Source organism: Oncorhynchus keta, chromosome 35 (genome assembly GCF_023373465.1).
Source record: "Oncorhynchus keta strain PuntledgeMale-10-30-2019 chromosome 35, Oket_V2, whole genome shotgun sequence".
Classification (NCBI taxonomy): domain Eukaryota; kingdom Metazoa; phylum Chordata; class Actinopteri; order Salmoniformes; family Salmonidae; genus Oncorhynchus; species Oncorhynchus keta.
Window position 1 is genome coordinate 37,500,213 of NC_068455.1, and position 24,424 is coordinate 37,524,636.

Genomic DNA, 24,424 nt, shown 5'->3' on the forward strand with positions numbered 1-24,424 from the left:
TGTAACTATTTTTCTGTTGCATATTTGATATAAATAATAATGAGATTGGAGTAGGGGAGAGAGAAAAACATGGGAGTTCTTTGAAGCAGTGGATGTGGTGCAATCAGAAGCGGAGAGAAGATTCGACCAGGAAAGGCTTGGGATATACTCAAAATAAGAGACAACCATAATTGCCGCAGCAAAAGGACGCACAACTCAACTGCATGCACAGTCCCTTGACTCCCTTCACCTCCCCATGCAGCTAGACATAGGGCGCCTGCTGCTCCAACTCCACATGTTGGGAGAAATTACAAAAAATATCCCTTGCAGCACTGTCCCATGGGTTACTTCAACTCGCCCAACTTCACCCACAAACAAGAGGTCTCTTCAGAGAAGTAGAAACCCTAATTAAACTTTGCCTCCATATCCTGATCTCTGTCGTGTCCTCAGAGAGGACGTTCTCCACCTTTCGCCGCCTAAAGGCGTGGATGGTCTGCTTAGTTCATTGACTGTATATGAACCACAAAAAGGAGGGACTGGGATGTCTCGCTTCCTATTCAGTATCTGGATGGACATGTTCAAAAACTTTTCCATGAGAGCAGAAGTCATGTTCTGATAATCACGCCAACTAGTAGGGAGTTTCAATACAACTCTGAAACTCTGAGTTAAAATGTACATACGTTTTTTGCGTATTGCTTCCTATTGGTCGATTGTGATATTTTCCAAGTAGGATATTTCAGAGTTTCTGAGTTCTGGGTTGTCTTGAAAAGGGCGTTAATCACGTGTTTGACTGGATGATCATATACAGTTGAAGTCGGAAGTTTACATACACGTTAGCCAAACACATTTAAACTCAGTTTTTCACAATTCCTGACATTTAATCCTTAATTCCCTGTCTTGGGTCAGTTAGTATCACCATTTTATTTTAAGAATGTGAAATGTCAAAATAATAGTAGAGAGAATGATTTGTTTCAGCTTTTATTTCTTTCATCACATTCACAGTGGGTCAGAAGTTTACATACACTCAATTAGTATTTGGTAGCAATGCCTTTAAATTCTTTAACTTGGGTCAAATGTTTTGGGTAGCCTTCCACAAGCTTCCCACAATAAGTTGGGTGGATTTTGGCCCATTCCTCCTGACAGAGCTGGTGTAACTGATTTAGGTGCTTTTTCAGTTCTGCCCACAAATTGTCTATAGGATTGAGGTTAGGGCTTTCTGATGGCCACTCTAATACCTTGACTTTGTTGTCCTTAAAGCCATTTTGCCACAATTTTGAAAAGTGCTTGGGGTCATTGTCCATGTGGAAGACTGATTTGCGACCAAGCTTTAACTTCCTGACTGATGTCTTGAGATGTTGCTTCAATATATCCACATAATTTTCCTACCTCATGATGCCATCTTTTTTGTGAAGTACACCAGTCTCTCCTGCAGCAAAGCACCCCCACAACATGGTGCTGCCACCCCATGCTTATATGGTGTTTTTCGACTTGCAAGCCACCCCCTTTCCCTTCAAACATAACAATGGTCATTATGGCAAAACAGTTCTATTTTTGTTTCATTAGACCAGAGGACATTTCTACAGAAAGTACGATCTTTGTCCCCATGTGCAGTTGCAAACCGTAGTCTGGCTTTTTTATGGCGGTTTTGGAGCAGTGGCTTCTTCCTTGCTGAGTGGCCTTTCAGGTTATGTCGATATAGGACTCATTTTACTGTGGATATAGATACTTTTGTACCCGTTTCCTCCAACATCTTCACAAGGTCCTTTGCTTTTGTTCTGGGATTGATTTGCACTTTTCGCACCAAAGTACGTTCTCTAGGAGACAGAACAAGTCTCCTTCCTGAGCGGTATGATGGCTGTGTGGTCCCATGGTGTTTGTAGTTGCGTACTATTGTTTGTACAGATGAATGTGGTACCTTCAGGTGTTTGGAAATTGCTCTCAAGGATGAACCAGACTTGTGGAGGTCTACAATTATTTTTGGCTGATTTCTTTTGATTTTCCAATGATATCAAGCATTGAGGCACTGAGTTTGAAGGTAGGGCTTGAAATACATCCACAGGTACACCTCCAATTGACTCAAATGATGTCAATTAGCCTACCAGAAGCTTCTAAAGCTCATCATTTTCTGGATTTTCCAAACTGTTTAAAGGCACAGTCAACTTAGTGTATGTAAACTTCTGACCCACTGTAATTGTGATTACAGTGAATTATAAGTCAAATAATCTGTCTGTAAACAATTGTTGGAAAATTACTTGTGTCATGCACAAAGTAGATGCCATAACCGACTTACCAAAACTATAATTTGTTAACATGAAATTTGTGGAGTGGTTGAAAAACGGATTTTAATGACTCCAAGTGTATGTAAACTTCCGACTTCAACTGTCGCTCACTGTGTAGAGCACCGAGCTCCTCATAATTGTTACAGATTGTGGCAAAGGTCCCAGTTATTATGTCTATCTCTGATAAGCTAATCAGGAAAGGGCTGAAAATAGACAATATGTAGCCATAGATTTTTTTTATTTTATTTTTATTTCACCTTTATTTAACCAGGTAGGCCAGTTGAGAACAAGTTCTCATTTTCAACTGCAACATGGCAAAGATAAAGCAAAGTAGTGCGACACAAACAACAACACAGAGTTACACATGGAATAAACAAACGTACAGTCAATAACACAATAGAAAAAAATCTATATACAGTGTGTGCAAATGAGGTAACATTAGGGAGGTAAGGCAATAAATAGGCTATAGTGACAAAGTAATTACAATTGAGCAATTAAACACTGGAGTGATAGATGTGCAGAAGTTGAATGTGCAAGTAGAGATACTGGGGTACAAAGGAGCAAAATAATAAATAACAATATGGGGATGAGGTAGTTGGATGGGCTATTTACAGATGGCTATGTACAGGTGCAATGATCTGGAAGCTGCTCTGACAGCTGATGCTTAAAGTTAGTGAGGGAGATATGAGTCTCCAGCTTCAGTGATTTTTGCAATTCGTTCCAGTCATTGGCAGCAGAGAACTGGAAGGAGAGGCGGCCTAAGGAGGAATTGGCTTTGGGGGTGACCAGTGAGATATACCTGCTGGAGCGCGTGCTACGGGTGGGTGCTGCTACGGTGACCAGTGAACTGAGATAAGGTGGGGCTTTACCTAGCAAAGACTACGATGACCTGGAGGCAGTGGGTTTGGCGATGAATATGAAGCGAGGGTCAGCCAACGAGAGCATACAGGTCGCAGTGGTGGGTAGTATATGGGGCTTTGGTGACAAAACGGATGGCACTGTGATAGACTGCATCCAATTTGCTGAGTAGAGTGTTGGAGGCTATTTTGTAAATGACATTGCCGAAGTCAAGGATTGGTAGGATAGGCAGTTTTACAAGGGCATGGTTTGGCAGCATGAGTGAAGGAGGCTTTGTTGCGAAATGGGAAGCCGTTTCTATATTTAATTTTGGATTGGAGATGCTTAATGTGAGTCTGGAAGGACAGTTTACAGTCTAACCAGACACCTAGGTATTTGAAATTGTCCACATATTCAAAGTCAGAACCGATGGACGGGCGGGCGGGTGCGGGCAGCGATCAGTTGAAGAGCATGCATTTAGTTTGACTTGCATTTAAGAGCAGTTGGAGGCCACGGAATGAGTGTTGTATGGCATTGAAGCTCGTCTGGAGGTTAGTTAACACAGTGTCCAAAGGGCCAGAAGTATACAGAATGGTGTCGTCTGCATAGAGGTGGATCAGAGAATCACCCGCAGTAAGAGCGACATCATTGATGTATACAGAGAAAAGTCGGCCAGAGAATTGAACCCTGTGGTACCCCCATAGAGACTGCCAGAGGTCCGTGCAACAGGCCCTCCGATTTGATACACTGAACTCTGTCTGAGAAGTAGTTGGTGAACTTGGCAAGGCAGTCCTTTGAGAAACTAAGGCTATTGAGTCTGCCGATAAGAATGTGGTGATTGACAGAGTCAAATGCCTTGGCCAGGTCGTTGAATACGGCTGCACAGTATTGTCTTTTAACGATGGCAGTTATGATATTGTTTAGGACCTTGAGCATGGCTGAGGTGCACCCATAACCAGCTCGGAAACCAGATTGCATAGCGGAGAAGGTACGGTGGGATTTCAAATGGTTGGTGATCTGTTTGTTAACTTGGCTTTCGAAGACTTTGGAAAGGCAGGGTAGGGTAGATATAGGTCTGTAACAGTTTGCGTCTAGAGTGTCTCCCCCTTTGAAGAAGGGGATGACCGTGGCAGCTTTCCAATCTTTGGGGATCTCAGGTGATATGAAAGAGAGGTTGAACAAGACTAGTAATAGGGGTTGCAACAATTGTGGCAGATAATTTTAGAAAGAGAGGGTCCAGATTGTCTAGCCCAGCTGATTTTTGGGGTCCAGATTTTGCAACTCTTTCAGAACATCAGCTATCTGGATTTGGGTGAAGGATAAATGGGGGAGGCTTGGGCTAGTTGCTGTGGGGGGTGCATGGCTGTTGACCGGGGTAGGGGTAGCCAGGTGGAAAGTATGGCCAGCCTTAGAAAAATGCTTATTGAAATTCTCAATTATCGTGGATTTATCGGTGGTGACAGTGTTTCCTATCCTCAGTGCAGTGGGCAGCTGGGAGGAGGTGCTCTTATTCTCCATGGACTTTACAGTGTCCCAGAACTTTTGGGAGTTTGTGATACAGGATGCAAATTTATGTTTGGAAAAGCTAGCCTTTGCTTTCCTAACTGCCTGTGTATATTGGTTCCTAACTTCCCTGAAAAGTTGCATATTGTGGGGGCTATTCGATGCTAATGCTGTACGCCACAGGATGTTTTGGGGAGTGGAGCTAGGCGCTGCAGGGCCTGGATTAATCCCCACATCACCAGAGGAGCAGAGGAGGAGTACGGTAAGGGTACAGCTAAAGGCTATAAGAACTGGTTGTCTAGTGCGATCGGAACAGAGAGCAAAAGTAGCGGGATTCTGGGCGCGGAAGAATAGATTCAAGGCATAATGTACAGACAAGGGTATGGTAGGATGTGAATACAGTGGAGCTAACCTAGGCATTGAGTGACGATGAGAGAGGTTTTGTTTCTAGAGACATCATTTAGACCAGGTGAGGTCACTGCATGTGTGGGGGGTGAAACAAAAGGGCTAGCTAAGGCATATTGAGCAGGGCTGGAGGCTCTACAGTGAAATAAGACAACAATCACTAGCCAAAACAGCAATGGACAAGGCATATTGACATTAGAGAGAGGCATGCGTATCCGAGTGATCATAGGGACCAGTGGGTAGCTAGGCGAGCTGGAGACACGGCGATTCAGACAGCTAGCGGGCCGGGGCTAGCAGAAGGGCCTTAGGGGGACGTCGCGATGGAAGACTCTGTTGTAGCCCCCTCGGACGGTTACGTTGGCAGACCAGTCGTGTTGGATTGGCAGGGCTCCGTGTAGGCAGTAAAAGGGTCCAGGCCAATTGGCAAAATAGGTATTGTAGCCCAAGAAATTGTCTGATGGTCCTTTTCAGCTAGCAGTCCGATATGCTCTAGACAGCTAGCCGGCCGCGACTAGTAGGCTTGCGGATGGGCCTTCATGGAAAGTCGCAACGGAGGAGCCTGTTGAAACCCCTCGGGCAGATTACGTCAGTAGACCAGTCGTGATGGATCGGCGGGGCTCCATGTCGGCAGTAAAAGCGGTCCAGGCCAATTGGCAAAATAGGTATTGTAGCCCAAGGCGTGGCTGATGGACCTCTTCAGCTAGCCGGGAGATGGTCCTAGCACGAGGCTAGTTCCAGGCTCACTGGTGGTTGCTTAGGGACAGAGACGTTAGCCAGGGGGTAGCCACTTGAATAGCAGCTAGCTAGCTGTGATGATCCAGGCAAAAAGATTCAGAGCTTGCAATAGGAATCCGGAGCTGTGTAGACTGCCAGGGTTGACCGAGCTAAGGTTAGCTGATGTCAGCTAGCAGTGGCTAATTGACTACTAGCTAGTTAGCTGGCTAGGTTCTGTTGGGGGTTCCGGTGCTAAAGTATAGAAAATAGCAGATCCATACCACATTGGGTGAGGCGGGTTGCAGGAGAGTATGTTGAAACTGAGGTTAAAAATATTTGTAAAATATATAGAAACTTTACGCATTCAAGCGCCTGTCTCCCGAATGTCTTCATACCAATGTGACAACAATTCCTTAATAATCTTGACACAGGTCAGTGACCTCCTGCCTATATGTTGTCTCATCGTCGTTGGTGATCAGGCCAACCACCGTCGTGCCGCCAGTAAACTTCATGATGGTGTAGGAGTAGCGCGTGGCCACGCAAAAATGGGTGAACAGGGAGTACAGGAGTGGACTAAGAGCGCACCCCTTAGGAGCCCCCATGTTGAGTGTCAGCTTGGCGGATGTGTTGTTGCCTACCCTCACCATTTGGGGGCGGCATGTCAGGAAGTTGAGGATTCAGTTGCAGGGGGAGTACCAGGGTCCTGAACTTAGTGATGAGCTTGGAGGGTGTGGGGGAAATTCTAAAGAAGAGAGAGAATGTAGACTCTTCCAACACACTTAATTATAAGATTAGCAAAAATGGAGTAACCAGCATCACTCAAGTAGTTCAATGCTGAAAGCCCATCGAACAAGAGTTGGGTCTCAGCTTTTATAGAAAAGTACATCCTCTTTTGTCTACGTGGCAGTTTAGCAGATGTGTGGAAACAGGTTCAAAACATAGTTTCAACAGCGATTGGCTTGTCTGTGCACATCAAGATAGAATGAGGTTGATAGCACGAGAGCTCAACAGTATAACTGCGTTTTGTCACAGTTCACACTAGTCAGTGCTCTTTCCTGCAAGGTTCCATACAGCTGACCTGCAGATAATAAACCCATGGGATGTCACAACTTTGCTAAATTAAATCAATTAACTTTCTGATTAATCCACATCTCTGTTTCCTTAACTCAGAAGCCCTCTCAATCACCATAACCCGGTACATGTCGTTTCCACTCTAACACTTGTTTCCCTCTACAATCTCTACTATACTCTAACTCTGGCTTTCCGTCTATCGTTACTTAACCATGTGAACAAAAAGTTTTAAAATGACAGACAAAACATGATCATTTCTGTTCACATGGATTCCACTGTCCTCCCTCCACTCATTAATCATTTTGGTCTAAAATGTAAAAGGTCATTTTAGGCTTGGCAACCCCAATGCTGGAGCCTGACCCAATTGCTCCTTTAGTTTGACAAAACGCTTCCTCACACTATTAACTCCACTCTAACGTCTCGTGACCCCTCCTCCCTTTCGTCAATTCTATAAAGCTATTTCAGAATAATGAATAAAGTGTCTCATAAGATTTTTAAAAAACCTAGGGTTTTCCTGAGTCTGCAAGGATTGTTCGTAGGTCCAAAGAATACATTGTTCCTACTCGATCACTTGTAATGTGCTTCGTGACGTCCAAAATCGAAACCCCCAAATATGTTCTCTTCTTTCGCTGGTTGTACTTTCCCATATGATGCCTTGTGACCCTGCTCTGCCAAATAGTTTACTAATGTGGTGACATCTGGCATATGACTTTCTTTGTCTGTTATTGCCAATAACCAATTAACTACATACTGATCCAACACAGAACTCTCAAATTTTCCCCCTTTAGCGATTGGACTATTTGTAAACATCATTCGTGCTCTCGCGCCCATGTATACTGCCAATGTTTACTTGTTGCCTTTTAGAATCCCCTTTCTTTGATTCTGGCAAGGATTATCAAAGCCCAAAATTGTCTCCACCTCCGTCATCGTGTAAAATGATCTGGGTTTTGGACCTATGTTCAAAGATATAGGTAGTAGCTGTATCGCTTTTGATTCTTCCTGTAACCCCACTAAATATAATACTTATCCTGTCGTAATTTAAGCCAATTTCGAGCTCTACTGCCACTACACTCATTTTTGCAATGACCAACGGCTCCACACCTAAAACAAGGTGACTTTCATTGTGGCTGTATTTGATTCCATTCTCAAAACCTCCTTTACTATTTCATCCCAATGAAAAATGTTGGTCCACTAACCCCGCAATATCCATTTTGATAACAGGTTTCAAACCTGCAATCAAAGCATATGTACACATTTTATCAACATACTCAAATCAAATTGTATTAGTCACATGCGCAAAATGCAACAGGTGTAGGTAGGCCTTACAGTGAAATGCTTACCTACAAGCCCCTAACCAACAATGCAGTTTAAAAAATAAAAGGAACAAGTAATTGAAGAGCAACAGTAAAAAGCAGCAGTAAAATAACAATAGGGAGACCATATACAGGGGGTACCGGTACAGAGTCAATGTGCAGGGGCACCGGTTAGTTGAGGTAATTGAGATAATATGTACATATAGGTAGTGACTATGCATAGATAATAACAGAGAGTAGCGGCGTCATAAAAGAGGGGGTGGGGGGGAGCAATGCAAATAGTCTGGGTAGCCATTTGATTAGATGTTCAGGAGTCATATGGCCTGGCGGTAGAAGCTGTTTAGAGGCCTCTTGGACCTAGACTTGGCACTGTTACCACTTGCCGTGTGGTAGCAGCGAGAACAGTCTATGACTAGGATGGCTGGAGTCTATGACAATTTTTAGGGCCTTCCTCTGACACCGCCTAGTATAGAGGTCCTGGATGGCAGGAAGCTTGGCCCCATAGATGTACTGGGCCGTCCGCACTACCCTCTGTAGTGCCTTGCGGTCGGAGGCCAAGCAGTTGCCATAACAGTCAGGATGCTCTCGATGGTGCAGCGTTGGAACCTTTTGAGGATCTGAGGACCCATGACAAATCTTTTCAGTCTCCTGAGGGCAAATAGGTTTTGTTGTGCCCTCTTCACGACTGTCTTGGTGTGCTTGGACCATGTTAGTTTGTTGGTGATGTGGACACCAAGGAACTTGAATCTCTCAACCTGCTCCACTACAGCCCCGTCGATGAGAATGGGGGAGTACTCAGTCCTCCTTTTCTTGTAGTCCACAATCATCTCCTTTGTCTTGATCACGTTGAGAGAGAGCTTGTTGTCCTGGCACCACACGGCCAGGTCTCTGACCTCCTCTCTATAAGCTGTCTCATCGTTGTCTGTGATCAGGCCTACCACTGTTGTGTCATCGGCAAACTTAATGATGGTGTTGGAGTCATGCCTGGCTGTGCTGTCATGAGTGAACAGGGAGCACAGGAGGACACTGAGCACACTTTTGTCCAGGTGAGAAAGGGAATTTTTATCAATGATGACTAATTATGTATACATTTCAATCAGGACTGACTAATCAGAATACTATTATGTTACTGTATATGTATGAAATTTCTTTTTAATCCTAGTACTGAATATAATGTGTGTAAATATAATCAAGAATTAGAACAATGACAGTCTGTACCATGGTAGAAATGAATGAACTTATAGCCAGACTGGCTAGAAGGCTTATCTACACAAGCTGGCCTTGGCTCTGTCATATATTATCTTAATAGGGAGAGACATGTGAAAACCATATAGCCATTGTACTATAGCGGAGATGACACGGGCTAGTACTAAAACTAATGACGTCATTTTCAGTTTATAACCTGTGTTAAAATGTGTAATGGGCAGTACTCTCGTGAATAAAAGCTGCTGGTTGACTTTAAGACTGGGCTCTGTCCATTTTATACAAATAAGGGTCATACAAATTCTTATGAATTGACAGAGTGTTTGATTTTAATTGGGTATTAAAAACAGAGGAATTTAATTCCTTTAACAAAAGGGCAGTGTGGATACAATTGAGATTGCATCATCTGTGGATGTGTTAGGGCGGTATGCAAATTGGAGTGGGTCTAGTGTTTCTGGGATGATGGTGTTGATGTGAGCCATGACCAGCCTTTCAAAGCACTTCATGGCTACAGATGTGAGTGTTACGGGTCGGTAGTCATTTAGGCAGGTTATGTTGGTGTTCTTGGGCACAGGGAATATGGTGGTCTGCTTAAAACATGTTGGTATTACAGACTCGGACAGGGAAAGGTTGAAAATGTCAGTGAAGACACTTGCCAGTTGGTCAGCGCAGGCTCGCAGTACATGTCCTGGTAATCCGTCTGGCCCTGCGGCTTTGTGAATGGTGACCTGTTTAAAGGTCTTACTCACATCGGCTGCAGAGAGCGTGATCACACAGTCGTCCGGAACAGCTGGTGCTCTCATGCATGTGTCAGTGTTATTTGCCTCGAAGCGAGCATAGAAGTAGTTCAGCTCGTCCGGTAGACTCGTTTCACTGGGCAGCTCTCAGCTGTGCTTCCCTTTGTAGTCTGTAATGGTTTGCAAGCCCTGCCACATCCGATGAGCATCTGAGCCGGTGTAGTACGATTCGATCTTAGTCCTGTATTGACGCTTTGCCTGTTGGATGGTTCGTCGGAGGGCATAGCGGGATTTCTTATAAGCTTCCGGGTTAGAGTCCCGCTCCTTGAATGCGGCAGCTCTAGCCTTTAGCTCAGTGCAGATGTTGCCTGTAATCCATGGCTTCTGGTTGGGGTATGTAATAACTGTCACTGTTGGGACGACGTCATCGATGCACTTATTGATTAAGCCAATGACTGATGTGGTGTACTCCTCAATGCCATCGGAAGAATACTGTAACATATTCCAGTCTGTGCTAGCAAAAACAGTCCTGTAGCTTAGCATCTGCTTCATCTGATCACTTTTTATTGACAAAGTCACTGGTGCTTCCTGCTTTCATTTTTGCTTGTAATCAGGAGTCAGGAGGATAGAATTATGGTCAGATTTGCCAAATGGAGGGCGACGTCTCTGTGTGTGGACGACACGTGGTCGAGTTTTTATCCCCTCTGGTTGCACATTTAACATGTTGATAGAAATTTGGTAAAACGGATTTAAGTTTCCCTGCATTAAAGTCCCCGGTCACTAGAGCGCCGCCTCTGTATTAGCTTTTTCCTCTTTGCTTATGGCGGAATACAGCTCATTGAGTGCGTTCTTCGTGCCAGCAACTTTTTGCTAGCATAATCAATTAATAAAATGTATTTATAAAGCCCTTTTTACACCAGCCTGTGTCACAAAGTGCTATACAGAAACCCAGCCTAAAACCCCAAACAGCAAGCAATGTAGATGTAGAAGCATGGTGGCTAGGAAAAACTCCCTAGAAAGGCAGGAACCTAGGAAGAAACCTAGAGAGGACTCAGGCTCTGAGGGGTGGCCAGTCCTCTTCTGGCTGTGCCGGGTGGAGATTATAACAGTACATGGCCAAGATGACTTAAATGTAAATGTAAATGTAATGTTCAAACGTTCATAGATGACCAGCAGGGTCAAATAATAATAATCACAGTGGTTGTAGTGGGTGCAACAGGCCAGCACCTCAGGAGTAAATGTCAGTTGGCTTTTCATAACCGAGCATCCAGAGTTCGAGACAGCAGGTGCAGTAGAGAGAGAAAGCCGAAAACAGCAGGTCCGGGACAAGGTAGCATGTCCAGTGAACGGGTCAGTGTTCCATAGCCACAGGCAGAACAGTTGAAATTGGAGCAGCAGCACGACCTGGTGGACTGGGGACAGCAAGGAGTCATCAGGCCAGGTAGTCTTGAGGCATGGTCCCAGGCTCAGGTTCTCCTGGAGGGGAGGGAGAGAGAGAGAGAATTAGAGGGAGCATACTTAAATTCACACAGGATACTGGATAAGACAGGAGAATTACACCAGATATAACAGACTGACCCTCGCCCCCCCAACACAAACTATTACAGCATAGATACTGGAGGTTGAGACAGGAGGGGTCAGGAGACACTGTGGCCCCATCCGACGGTAACCCCGGACAGGGCCAACCAGCCAGGATATAACCCTACCAACTTTGCCAAAGCACAGCCCCCACACCACTGGAGGGATATCCGCAAACCACCAACTTACTACCCTGAGACAAGGCTGAGTATAGTCCACGAAGATCTCCCCCACGGCACAAACCCAAGGAAGATCACAGGAAGATCACGTTAGTGACTCAACCCACTCAAGTGGCGCACCCCTCCTAGGGATGGTATGGTCTGCAGCTTATCATGAGGTATTCTAACTCAGGCGAGCAAAACCTTGAGACTTCCTTAAATTAGAGATCACGCACTAGCTGTTGTTAAGCGACACACACCTCCCCCCATAACTTAACCTTACACAAAGCTGCCGTTCGGTTTTTACGATGCATATAAAACCAACTAGATATATATTATCCATGTCCTTGCTCAGCCACGACTCTGAAAAACACAAGACATTACATTTCTTCAGGTCCCATTGATAGTCTCGAACGGAGCTTGACCTGATTGTTCTCAGTGGTTGTACGTTCACCAACAGAATGGAGGGTAGAGGCGGTTTATTTTCTCACCTGTGTATTCTCGTCAGGGAGCCCACTCTTGCAGCGATTAAAATAATGTTTGTGAGTATAACAGAACTCATATTGCAGGTGAAAACCTGAGAAAAATCCAACCAGGAAGTGGGAATTCTGAGATTTGTAGTTCTCAAGTGAATGCCTATCGAATATCCAGTGTCTGTGGGGTCAGATTACACTTCCTAAGGCTTCTACTATGAAAGGGGAGCGAATAAGAGCTGTTTGAACCAGTGGTCTGGCTGAAAGCCTTTAGCTAAGTCTCGAGAGTGGCCGTGAGCCCGAGCTCCGTTCCTTTTCCTTTCTAAAAAGACAAAGGCATTGTCTGGTTGGAATATTATTGAAAATGTATGTTAAAAAACATCCTACGAACTGTAATGGAACTTTTTAAACTTTTCGTCTGGACTTTGTGCCCGCGCTTTGTGCATTTGGATTACTGGACTATACGCACAAACAAAAAGGAGGTATTTGGACATTAAGATGAACTTTATCGAACAAAACAAACTTTTGTCTAACATGGAGACCTGGGAGTGCTACCAGATGAAGATTATCAAAGATTAAAATTAATCACTAACGCTATTTTTGACACCTCTCCTTCTTTGGAAAATGGCTGTATGGTTTTTGTGGCTAGGCGCTGTCCTAACATAATAGCATGCATGGTGTGCTTTTGCCGTAAAGCCTTTTTGAAATCGGACACTGGTTGGATTAACAAGAAGTTTCTTTAAAATGGTGTATAATACTTGTATGTTTGAGGAATTTTAATTATAAGATATCTGTTTGAATTTCGCGCACTGTAATTTCACTGGCTGTAGGCCAGGTATTCCGCTAGCGGAACCCCCTTCCCAGAAAGGTTAATGAGCCATTTGGGACAGGCACTACAAAGTCAGCCCAATTCCCTTTGCTCAGGTCCTTATCCAGCATACCCTGGAAGCTGCAGATATGGAGAGAGAGAGAGAGAGAGAGGAACAGAACAAACACGCTCATCCATAACATCGATAAGTAAATACACATTGCCTATATTAACTATGAACATTGACATAAGTGTGAAATGTATGTACTAAGACAGAGAAGTTAACTTGTGTCGACCCACATTGTTACCTTGTCTGATAATGGAGCAAGGAGGAGTGATGAATGTGCGTGCGTTAAGGAACCAAATGCTGCCCGCAGCCAGTGACAGACTTCTACGTCACATTACCTTCCTCCTCTCCTGAAGTGACCAGGTTCGGATATATATATATATATATAAATATAGGTAGTCCGCCGTGACGTTCATCATTTTCATGCCTTGAACATTGACGGACACAGAACCTGAAGGGCTGGAGCTCCAGATACCACCTGGTCACACAAGAATTCCGGTCCTTCATGTTCTGGATCCAGGTCAGGGCTCTGTGGTCTGTGTGCAGGTCAAATTCACTCCCAAGAAGATAGTCTCCTTTACTATCTAGGGCCCACTTTATAGCCAGGCACTCCTTCTCGATTGTAGAATATCTGGTTTCCCTGGGCAACAGCTTCCGACTCCAGTACAGCCCAGGAAGCTCTTCTCCTGGCTCCCCTTTGGCCAGTACAGCTCCAATTCCCACAGCCGAAGTGTCCACCTGCACGAGAAATCTCTCGGCCACTCACACTTCAGGAGGTTAAGCGTGAGGCCTGCATCATGGATCTTCCCCAGGACTCTGCTAAGATGCTGTATGTGCTCCTACCAGGGGTGGCTGTAGATCACCACGTCGTCCAAGTAAGCAGCACAGTAATCATCACAGTCCTGGAGGACCTTGTCCATCAGCCTCTGGAAAGTCGCAGGGGCCCCATGAAGGCCAAACGGCATGACCTTGAACTGGCTCAATGGCGTCTGGAATGCAGTGTAGGCCTTGGCTTGTTCATCCAGGGGCACCTGCCAGTATCCTTTGCAGAGATCCAATGTGGTGATGTAATGAGCTCTACCTATTCTCTCCAGTAAGTCATCAATGCGGGGCATGGGGTAGGCATCAAACTGGGAGATGGTATTCACCTTACGGAAGTCCATGCAGACGTGCAATGATGGGACAATGACAATAGGGCTGCTCCATTCACTTGAAGATGGCTCGACAACATACCTTTCTATCATGGTGTGGACCTCTTCCTTGATGGCTACCACCAGCCTCTCAGGCACACGGTAAGGATGCTGGGGAACAGGGTTCTGGCCAGGCTTCAAACGAATGATGTGTTTTAGGACTTTGGTTCTTCCTGGTCTCTGACTGAAGGGGGCCGGATACTTGCCAAACAGCTGCTTCAGCTCATCTTGCTTGTTTTCTTCTAGGTGAGCCAGTATGGCTTCTGCTCGTCCTTTCCATGCCTCTGTGACACCATCCGACTCGTCCTCTGTGGACCTTCTTCTTACCCTTGTCCGGGTGCAGCACCTCGTAGGTCACCAGGCCCATCTTCCTCCCGATTAGGTACAGTCCTTGCCATTGCGCAAGGAGCTTGCTGGTAGATGAGGGAAGGAGGAGCAGGACTTTCTGTCTTGGCTCAAACTCTCTGTGGCGAGCGTGCTGGTCATACCCTCTCTTCTGGGCTTGCTGAAGATTTGCCCTAGCTTCCTCTCGGTACCACTCCAACCTGTCTAGCATCTGAAGGAAGTACGGGACAATCCCCTGTCCTGGGGTAGCTACTGGGGAACCTTCTCAGCACTTCTTCAGCAGGTCCAGTGGTCCCTGCACAGGCCATCCATAGAGGAGTTCGAATGGTGAGAAACCTGTCGATGCCTGAGGCAAGCAAAAAGCAGAAAGGGTAACCACTTAACCCAGTCTTTACCAGTGTCAGCCACAAACTTCCTCAGCATGTTCTTGGTTGAATCTCTCTACGAGCCTATCAGTTTGGGGACGATAGGGAGTGGTCCTGAAGCCTTTAATGCCCAGCTGTCGGTGGAGTTGAACCATCAGTCGCGAGGTAAAGTTTGTCCCTTGGTCCGTCAGGATTTCATCTGGGATTCCTACACGAGAGAAGAGCTGAACAAGAGCACTGATTATTTTTTGAGTGGTTATGGAACAGAGTGGGAAGGCTTCTGGGAACCGGGTGGCATAGTCACAGATCACCAATACATACTTGTAACCTGCGCTACTCTTCTCCAAGGGTCCAACCATGTCCATTGCAATTCTCTTGAATGGGGTAGAGATAACTGGCAGTGAACATAGAGGAGCCCGGTCAGACAGCACTGACACATGGGGCATGATTTGCAGTAGGTTTTTACATCAGTATACATGGAGGGCCAAAAGGAACAGGAGCCTAAGATGGGTCTTATGTTGCCCTAGATGACCTGCCCATGGAACTGTATGTGCAAGGTTGAGAACAAGTAGTCTACAGGTAGATGGCACCACCAACTTCTTGCTATCTGCCTCTGACCCAAGGTAGAGTATGTGGTTGTCTACCATGTAAATCCCCCCACATGAAGATTGACTGTCCCCAGCTAAGGCCTTGTCAAACATTTCAAGGTTGCGTCAGACTTCTGCAGCGTAGCAAAATTTTGCTGAACATTCCATTGCACCTCTAACCCAGACACATCAGCAACAGGTACAGGGGTTCCCACATTCTTCAAGACACCGCTGGTGGCGTGACTTTCTGGACCATTTGGTTCCCCCCTCACACAGACTATCACACAAGTCAGGCAGAGGTTGTAAACCAGCTTTGGCCTGGGCACGAGTGACAACTGAACATGACATTTGAACATCAGACTGGCAAACTGACTGCTCACATAGCTGACCCCCCACACTTCCCAACAGATCAGAGAGTGCAGGCACATCCATCCCCAAAATCATCTCAAAAGGCAGTCCGCTGTGCTGCTGTTCCAGTTTCAACTGTTCTGCCTGCAGCTATGGAACCCTGACCTGTTCACCGGATGTGCTACCTGTCCCAGACCTGCTGTTTTCAACTCTAGAGACAGGAGAGGTAGAGCTGACCTGTTGCACCCTTGACAACTACTGTGATTATTAATTGACTATGCTGGTAATTTATGAACATTTGAACATCTCGGCCATGTTCTGTTATAATCTCTACCCGGTACAGACAAGAGGATTGGCCACCCCTCAGAGCCTGGTTCCTCTAGGTTTCGGCCTTTCTAAGGAGTTTTTCCTAGCCACCTTGCTTCTACACCTGCATTGCTTACCGTTTGGGGTTTTAGACTGGGTTTCTGTACAGCACTTTGAGAAATCAGCTGATCTAAGGGCTATATAAATCAATTTGATGATTGTATCACCATCATATACAGTTACTGCTAATATGACCCCATTTTCTCCAAAACAAGGCAGGATACTTGTCCACATGATTAAGCAAGTATTTAATGTAGCATTTGACCAAATGAGCAGTTACTGCCTTTTTGATTGGCAGGGCAGTATATGCATCTAAATAAATGTCTTCACAAAAATGAGTCACAATTGGGTTAAATGTCAAGGTTACCTTTTGTATTTGTACAAATGAGCCTGTGAAAGCAGTTGCCCGTGACAGGTGAAGGTTGCTGGTCAACATGTGGCAGATTGTTCCATTCACAGGAATGCTCACAGCGAAGGCATGTCTGCATGATGCTGATAAGGGCCCCCTTGCAGCCTAGAGAAGACCAGCATGTTGGGCTGCAAACTGGACATTTTGAATAACTGCAGCAGGCAATCTGGTAGGTCCCGGCCTCCGTTCAGAAATAGGGGGATCAGACTGGCACCCAACTGTGCACTAACAGAAACAATGGTCATCACTCAATTATAAAAATAGCTCAAGAAACAATTGTTTGGAAGCCAATGTGACACTTTACAGATGTAGACTGGTTCCTGATTGGATTAGATTCAGGCCAGTGACCATCTGACATATTTGCTATGGCCCTGGGTTGGTTTTAGTTTTGCTTCTCAGTACACTTCTCGGCCATGAGTACCACAACTGCATTCAATTTGTGCCCTAGACATTGTTGCACCCCAGGCTAATGTGACAGTTGTCAAATTACACATAGTGGCATGGAAACACAGTACGATGACATTGCTAAAAGCAAGTTAGGAAACTGCCATGTGATTTTCTGGAGATGGCAATGTTAATTACTAGCAAATTGTCTTAACTAGCAATGCTAATAGTCACTAGCTAAAATAATTCCAATCTTAAGGTTGTGTTCAAGCCTCACGGTACCCGTTTGTTTTAACCCCACCAAACCTTATCCGTTTAACATTTAAAATTAATACCCAAGTGTTACAACCACATCCAAAGCCTTAACTTCAAAAGGTGACAGAAACTGAATACTGCACAGGAGTGAACCCAGGGTGTCAAACACTGACATTGAAAAATGTGGCACAACGTCAGTCAAATTGGTGAAACCAAGAGATCGTTGCATAAAGTATCAAACGAGGTGTTCAGTATGCACCGTTCCTACTAGGCCACGATAGCCTAGCCAGGTTTGGAGACAAATGAAACAGAGCCAATTAGTTGGCACGTCAAGCTTTAGACTACAGAGACACAAATCAGTTAGGCCCATGTCATTTTATTGTAGCCTACAAGAACAAATACATTTTGTCACAAGTACATCTCAAATAATTAGTTAACACATGACAATTTAAACTAAAAATGATACTTCAAATAGTCAAGCTTCAGTGTCCTTTGCAGTTGCCGGTTTAGAAACACTTCAGCTATGCATGCCAAAGATCAGACTAATGGATACATTATGTTCCACAATGCACCCCAACTTCCTTATATTAGTAGACTACCCAAACACTGCGCAAATTTACACTTCATACATTTAAAAACACAACCCTGCCATCTAAACAAGACCAGTGGGACCAAACGAGTCAAAGAGTCCAGTTTCACACATCCTCGTCATGGCCTGCCGCCATGGAGGGGTCCACACCATAGACCCGATGGCCAGTGCACAAGTTGTATAGGCCTACTGGTTTGAAGTGGCCAGGGAGGTGTGAGCCCAAATAAGAAATCCCATCAGTGAATTAGTAAGGTGTTCTGCAGCACTGCAACAGCCCAATTGCACTCAATCTATGGTTAGGTGAACACAACTGCCTTTAAGTTATAAAAGTGTGCTCTTCCTAAAAATATTTCCACATCTAGGCCGCTAATGCTGTTCCGTGCACAGGAGCCTTCTAGAAGCGGCCGTGTAGGAGAGCGCCCGTCAACGCAATGGAAAAGAGCGTGACCGAGCTGGACAGCAAGGACACACTGGCTCCTTTGGGAATGGTGATGTTCTTGGTAGCGACAACATCGGGCATCTTGGTCATGTTAGAACTCACGCCGCCAGCTTCGGTCATAGCAGTCATGGCAGGGGACTTTGTGGTAGTGTTTTGCGCGTGGACCTAAAACAAGCATGGGAGCGTTACTGACTGAGCATTGGCAACAAAGTTCACATGTGAAACTATTTAAAAATGAAATATGAAACATTTGACAAATCCGCACAACTCCCAATACATCATACTTTCGTCAGACTAATTTCAAGCTGCAAAAAACGCATGCGTAAAGTTAAGATCTAGCCTACATAGGGTGTAGGTAGTCCTGTGCCTAAGAAAATAACCAAGGAAAATATGTTTCCCAAACAAAATGCACTTCAAATAAAATGTCATTAAATTAAGTCGAGCCCTCACCTTGTGGGAAATGTGTTCATAGCATAGAGGTCAATTGTCATTCCTGGATTCAAAATTGCGCCTGCTAAGGCACGTTAGATTTCGAATACATTTTGGCGTTCTCCTCAGATGAGTCTTATTATAAAGTATCCACGCCATCATTAGGTTCTCAATGAGAAAACCCACCAATTGCCAATAACCCCTAAATTGAGATTCAGTATGATCCATTTATGGTTTCAAAAGCCAATGTTACACCTGTTAAATGCATTTATTATACAAAATGGACACCCTAATTAAAACAGATTAGAAAAAAACATGGTAAAGAGTAAGTCAATTTATAAGATATTAATCTACCTGTGATGGCATGGCAAGGAGAACGAATCCAATGTAAGCCGTCAACATTTTAGCCATGCTGTTGTCGGGTTCTTTCTCAGCCGCGTAGTGTCACTGTCCTGTCGATGGCTTTTTCACAGTGAATGACTGGAGGACAAATCTAAGGGATTTTATACCCACACCATGTGACGTCAGGTCATAAAAGGCGCATCCCCAAAACCACCTGTCTTATCCTCCAATGGAAACCTACACTTTATCCAAAACCTCATGATAAACCACACCACTAAGTCCTCTTCTTTGACAAAATATAAGAGTGTGACTTTCAGCAATACAAATACTTGCCTATGTTTTATTAATAATGGGCTTTTTTTTAGGCCTATATGCCTGTAACGGTCAATGAATATCCCTATTAATTCACAGGTTTATAATTTGAAGATCTTGACATATTAGGCTCGGGTCTCCCTTCCTTCTAAGATGTATCACGGTTGTTCTCCCTGAACATGATGGGGGAATTTTCTACAATACTATTATAGGTTATAGCCTATGGTTTTCAAATTGTTGGCTATTATGAAAGACATTCTGCCTTAAATGGCAAATAAATGTTTTTAAACATAAACAGTTCTTATGGCCACCTCTTACGCTAAAAAATAAACAAATTACCACAACGCAATTCAATTAATTTGTCCCTTCATAGTGTCCGTAGAATTCTCTTCTGGAGGACCTTATCACAACAACAAACCAACCAAACAGTCTCTTTTTTAAAATGTTGGTAGCTAGATCTGAATATTACAAAGTGCTTGCCTCTCCATGCTGCGGTGCCGCATCTTATCAGTGAGCCTGACCGTAGTGAGATGGTGACCAAGTGCTCGGAGAGGCGCCCTACTCCACGCACCGTTCAGTCTGCAGCCGCCGTTCATCTCAGGATCGGACTGTTTGTTCTTGTGTTGTCATTTCCAGGGGCTGATCGACCGGGACTATACACCAGTGTTCTGGTCTCCTTCCTCCCCGTAGGCAGCACTGTAGGCAGCACAGCACAAGTCTTTGCTACACACCTTTGGTGGCTTTCTCTGTCCCTCCTCATTCTTAGCCCCCCTCTCACCCCTCCCTCCATTCTCCACCTCCATTTCTTCCTCTACCTTCTATCTCTCCAGGATGGCTCTTTCGGAGGCAGAACTAGAGTATAACCCCCAGCATGTGAGCAAGGCAATCTACACCACCTTCGCCCTGGTCAACCTGCCCCCTAAGATGGCAGAAGCTGAGGGGGAGTTGGGCAACATTTCTGTGTTGGTGTGGACCACCCAACCATGGACCATCCCAGCCAACCAGGCTATCTGCCATTGTCAACAGACTACCTCCAGACTGCACGTTCACTAGAATCACTAACATGATACGGTATATCTCCTATCTGTTGTAAATGTTGGGGCTCCCAAGTGGCGCAGCGGTCTAAGGCACTGCATCTCAGTGCTAGAGTTGTCAACACATACCTGGTTCAATTCCAGGCTGCATCACAACTGGCTGTGATTGGAAGTCCCATAGGATGTCCCAGCGCACAATTGGCTCGGTGTTGTCCAGGTTAGAGTTTGGTCGGGGTAGGCCTTCAATGTAAATAAGAATTTGTTATTTTAACTGACTTGGCCACAGAGTGCGTTTCGAGCCTGGCAACTGCTGGGCACAGAGCTGGAGAGTGTTGGCACCTTCACAGGTAAACTATACAAATACTCACCTGTCATTGTAAAACGTTTTCTTCCCATCCCCACCTCTAGGTGCAGAACTTGAGGGCACAGTCTGTCAGCATCCCACCATCCCACCTTTTGACCATGGGAAAAGGAACAGGATTGGTCCACACAGCTCCTGCCCATGGGATGGAGAACTACAGTGTAGTCTCACAATTTGAACTAACAATGGTGCGTTCTTTTAGTTGACTGATATAGCAGCTAGATTGACAGAGCTGAGTGAGTTCACCAGCTTGGATGCCAGTTAGTTTCTGATGAGTCTCCTCCTGAAACAGTCTGGCGTCCAGGCTAATACAGTAGGTTGTAAGTCTTTATGAACTTCCAATGATATATGTACGGCTGTGTGTTTTTCTCCTGTTCCAGGAGTGTATGGCGGATGAGGAAGGTAGGTTCAATGAGCTAGCTGGGCCTGAGCTACAGAATCTGTCTGTGATGGGGGAGGGAAACGACACGGGTAGGAAGAAACTATGTGTGTGAGCGACAAAGAGTTCTAGTTCAGCTTCTGCTACTCTGTACACGCTTTTGTTTGTTTTCTCTGTGTGTGTGTGTCAGTGATTTCCATGCTGAAGGCGGTCGGTGCTCTACTGAAGGAGGAGGAGTGTGTCCACAGCTATCCGGATGCCCGGGGGAGTAAACAGCCTGTCGTCATCAGACCCAGCAAATAGTGGTTCATCAACACCGCCAGCCTCGAAGACAATGCCAAGGTAGGAGTCGCACACTGGGAGTAACTCTTATAAACAGCGAATGATTCTCAGTTCTCTGGGATATATTTAAGAAATATTATTTCAAACAGGCGATGACTCTAACTCACATAACTTAGAACAAGTCCCACACAGTTAGTTGGACTCTTAGAAATTGATAATGTGTCTTTCTCTAGGATTAAGAAACTCTTTCTGACTGTGTGTGTAGGACGGGCTGGCAAAGATGCGTGTAATGCCAGAGTCAGCGAGGGGCCGTCTGTTTGCCCAGCTGGACAGGAGACCGTCCTGGTGTATCTCTCACCAGAGAAGCTGGGGTATGCCCATACCTGTTTTCTACCACATAGAAACAGGAGAGCCTCTCATGAACAAGTAATTACATACACACACAAACCACGACCCCACTCTGACCCCTGCACTCTCCCCATGTGGCCCAGTTGTTCTCAGAGAAGGGAAGTGAATGCTGGTGGGAGCTGCCCCTGGAATCTCTACTGCCCCCTGAGGAGCTCAAGAAGGTGAATCACTGCAGTGCAGTGCAGAGCAGGGAACAGTATATATACAGTGCTTTCGGAAGGTATTCACACCCCTTGACCTTTTCCACATTTTGTTGTGTTAAAAAGTGGGATTAAAATTGATTGAATTGTAATTTTTCTGTCAACGATTAACCCAAAAGTAAAAAAAAAAAAGAATGCATGAATTGAAAAAAAAAAAAACACTTATATATCTTGATTATATAAGTGTTCAACCCAGTGAGTTAGAATCACCTTTGCAGTGATTACAGCTGAGAGTCTTTCTGGTTAAGGCTAAGAGCTTTGCAGACCTGGATTGTACAATATTTGCCCATTACTCTTGAAAAAATGTGTCAAGCTCTGTCAAGTTGTTGATCATTGCTCGACAGACATTTTCAAGTCTTGCAATAGATTTTCAAGCCGATTTCAGTCAAAACTATAACGAGGCCACTCAGGAACATTCAATGTTGTCTTGGTAAGTAACTCCAGTGTATATTTGGCCTTGTATTTTAGATTTGTTTTCCTACTGAAAGGTTCATTTGTCTCCTAGTGTCTGTTGGAAAGCAGATTGAACAAGAATACCGTCCAGGATTTTGCCTGTACTTAGCTCTATTCTGTTGACTTTGTCCTAAAAAACTGCCTAGTCCTTGCTGATTACAAGCATACCCACCACCATTCTTGAAAATATGAAAATACCCAGTGATGTGTTGTGTTGAATTTGCCCCAAACATAATGCATTCTGTTCAGGATAAAAAAGTGATTTTCTTTGCCATATTATTTACAGTATTACTTTTGTGCCTTATTGCAAACAGGATGTATGTTTGGGAATATGTTCCTTCTTTTCACTCTGTCATTTATTTTAGCATTGTGGAGTAACTTCAATGTTGTTGAGCCATCCTCCGTTACCTCCTATCACATCCATTAAACTCTGTAACTGTCTTTAAAGGTCCCAAACAGTCATTCTGATTCCCATGTAAAATAGCCTTTTTAAATGACTAAAATATCACCCATAATATTTTGGGGGGATGTAAATGCTCAACATTTTTGAAAAAGTACTCTTTTTATCTCATGGCTAACTACCAGGAAGTATGAAAAGACAGGCTGAGTGGGAGGGGAGCTTATTTTCATGAGCTCGCCTTGACTGACAGATCTTTGAAACGCCTATGTTAAGAAACGTGGATGCAGTGAGCAGTGTTGCAGTAATATCATCTCAAGCATATTTGGTGATGAACAAAGCAACTCAAACCAAATTGATGGCTTTTTTTGTTGTTGCACAAAGCAACTCAAACAAAATTGATAGCTTTTTTTTGTTGCACAAAGCAACTCAAACAATATTGATTGCATTTAAAAAAATATACATCTCCCATTTGGCATGTCTCTTGATAGCACTGACGGGTGTGTTGGCATGACAACTGCGTCAGAGTTTTGAATGACCCTCCCCCTATTGTTCCATGCCGACTGAAGACCTAGCTCGCCAATAACTAGCTAACACCAGACACAGACAAAAGTATATTTGCCAAAGATGAATAGTGTAAACGTAATTATATTTGCTAACATCCTAAAGTAACATTTTGGCACCAGTAGAGTAGATATCTAGCTATAAAAACCATGCACATCCAAACACACCTTTTCCACTGTTGGTTACAAGGGGGTACTTATTGAGATTAGGTAAGAGAATATCATGTTACCATTGGTGTATTAAAATGAGAGTTAGGGTGATGTCACCCTGTCCCCTTAAAAATCCTGCCTCCTAAATCCAAATGTTTGAAATGAGAGAGTGAACCAGTAACTTTATCATTGTAGAAGCCAGTAATGTTTAATATTTTGATATGGTTTCATCCAAATATCACCCAATTTCATGAAAAACAGGATTTTGACTGTTCATGACCTTTTAAATCGCCACTGGCCTCATAGTTTAATCCCTGAGCTGTTTCATTGCTCTCTGGCAACTGATTTAAGAAGGGCGCCTGTGTCTTTGTAGTGACTGGGTCTATTGATACACCATCCAAAGTGTCAAATTAATAACTGCAACATGCTATAAGGGTATTCATTGTCTGCTTTTTTTATACCCATCTACCCTTTGCAAAACATAGGAACACTTCCCTGGTCTTTGAGGTTGAATCTGTGTTTGAAATTCACTGCTCGACTTAGGGACCTTACAATTATCTGTATGTGTGGGGTAGTAGATTTAATCATGTTAAACACTATTATTGCACACAGTGAGTCCATGCAACTTATTATGTGACCTGTTAAGCACATTTTTACTCCCAAACCTATTTAGGCCATAACACAAGGGTTAAATACTTATTGACTCAAGGCA

The 24,424-nt window shown here is 44.4% G+C and overlaps 2 long non-coding RNA genes across 2 annotated transcripts; one reads left to right on the top strand and one right to left on the bottom strand.

The window, feature by feature from the left end:
* Positions 1–17,730: 17,730 nt before the first annotated feature.
* On the bottom strand, positions 17,731–19,348 carry LOC118368465 (uncharacterized). Its single transcript, XR_004822340.2, has 2 exons — positions 19,186–19,348; positions 17,731–18,567 (listed from the first exon to the last, which is right to left on the bottom strand). It is a non-coding gene; the product is annotated as an uncharacterized LOC118368465 (long non-coding RNA).
* A 1,769-nt stretch (positions 19,349–21,117) lies between these two features.
* Positions 21,118–22,298, top strand: LOC118368466 (uncharacterized). The gene is made up of 3 exons (XR_004822341.2): positions 21,118–21,601; positions 21,807–21,912; positions 22,033–22,298. It is a non-coding gene; the product is annotated as an uncharacterized LOC118368466 (long non-coding RNA).
* The last annotated feature ends 2,126 nt before the right edge of the window (positions 22,299–24,424 follow it).